Below are 2,029 nucleotides of genomic sequence, written 5' to 3'. Positions count from 1 at the left end.
GGGGGCTGGGGGTGGGGGGGGGGAAGCAAAACTGTTGTCCGCCTTTGGGAGGCAGCCCCGCCTTTGTTCCCGGCCCATTCGTTGGTTTCCCGGCGGGCGCCAGAGGTGGTCGGGGACGCAGCAGCTGCGGTCCCCAGTGTGTTCTCAGCCCCGCCTGCCTCCGAGGGGAGCCCCTGCCTGGGGGGCGATCCGGCCAGGCTGGCGTGCTGACCTCCCCGTGGGGTTGGGGGACTTCTCCCAGGTGATGCCGGGGGATCGCCCCCCTTGTGTTTTCCGGTCCTTTTCTCTTCGCACACCCTCCCCCAGATTCTAACTGGCCTCAAGCACCACCGAAGGAGAAACGAAATCCCGCCAAACCCCGGGCTCCCAGTCCATACCCCGGTTGTCGGTTGTCGGCAGAGAACTAGGAAACAGTCCACCCCCTCCCCTTCAAGGAAGTTGAGGGAAACCTAAATGTTTCATAAACAAAAGCACTCTCCAACAACTTGTTTATGTGAAAGCCTGGCTACAGCCTTGCACACAGCCTTGCACATCGAAGGCTGGTGTGTGTGTGTGTGTTGGCCCCAACACATCATCTCCGAGGCTGTTGGTGGAGGATTTTTTTCTTTCCACATTTTGTTTGGTTTGTTCTGAATAAGGGTCAGAGGTCTGGGTTCTGCAGGGAAGGGGGGAAGGGTCACCTCTATTGGAGAGGCCAGGGGGTCCCAGGAGGACAGGTCACGGGGCCTGCAGAGCTGGGCCAGAGGCCAGGAGCCAGAGCCTCCCCATCTGGCGGGGCTCCCTGTGGACAGGGGGGGTGTAAGTGGGCGCCAGGCCCTCTGGACTGCTCCCCAGGGTATGGCCGCAGAGAGGGCCCAGGCCAAGGACTCTGAGACCTCTCTCCTGGGCAGGACGCGGGGGTGGGGGGGTCTATAATGGAAACTATACGCTTTTGTTTTTGCAGGGGGGAGGCTCTGCTGTGCAGCGTCCAGGCTGACCAGATGGGAATGTAGGGAGACAGTGTGCTAGGAGGCAGAAATGCTGCCTCACGCCTCCTACAGCCCCCCCCCCTTCTCTCTCTGCCCCCAGCCAATTCGGTCCCCAACGAGGCCTTGTGCTGGCGGAGGGGTGCTGGCCACTTGGCCTCCAGAAGGCTAAGGAAAGAATGAGGGGCGTTGGGTGATGTTCCTTCCTCCCTCCCCCTTTCTATGCGTGGGAGAAGGCCCCCAGACCCAAAAAGGAACCTTCTGTCCAATGTCCGGTAGACTCAGGTCCACCACGGCTGACTTGGCATCATAATTCCCCCTCGCCTTCTTCGGGGAGGAAGTGAAGGCACTGCAGGAGGCTGGGAGCAGAGAGAGAAGATTCCATCCCTGTCCGGAAGGCAGTAGCTTGGACTGAGACCCTGGGCTTCAAAACCAGACCGTCCTGGTGGCGAATCCCAGCCGGGGCCTCACTGAGGCTCGAACATCGGGATGATGGGACCGGGTTGTGGTGATGCCTCGAAGTGATGCGCAGAAGCTTTTAGAGCAGCTGGGCCCCAGTAGGTCCTCAGGCTATTACTGATGAGGGTCCGTTTACCACTCTCCCTGGTGGGACCCAGGAGTGCCACCTAGGAGCCCTGAGACGCTGGACTTGGCTCTGTATCCCAGGGCAGGTCCATTTTTTAAATTTAAATTTTTATTTTTGAGAGAGAGAGAGACGCAGCATCCAAAGCAGGCTCCAGGCACAGAGCAGGATCCGGGGCTCAAACTCACGGACTGTGAGATCATGACCTGTGCCGAAGTCAGACGCTTAACCGCCTGAGCCACCCAGGTGCCCCATGGGGCGGGTTCATCTTTGTCACAGGCTGTGCCATCAACCCACTGTGCAGCCTGAGGCAAGTCACTTACGCTTTCTGGGGCCTCGACTTTCCCCTCTGGTAAATGGGACAATAATCACAACAACCACTGACCGTGAATTATCTGTGCCAGGCACTCCACGAGGTCTGCAATGTTTCCTTATCTAATTTAGCCTTCCCAACAGCCCCCTTGAGTACCACCGTGGCGTG

Source organism: Suricata suricatta, chromosome 13 (assembly GCF_006229205.1).
Source record: "Suricata suricatta isolate VVHF042 chromosome 13, meerkat_22Aug2017_6uvM2_HiC, whole genome shotgun sequence".
Taxonomy (NCBI): Eukaryota; Metazoa; Chordata; class Mammalia; order Carnivora; family Herpestidae; genus Suricata; species Suricata suricatta.
Note: the sequence above shows the minus strand (reverse complement) of the source record.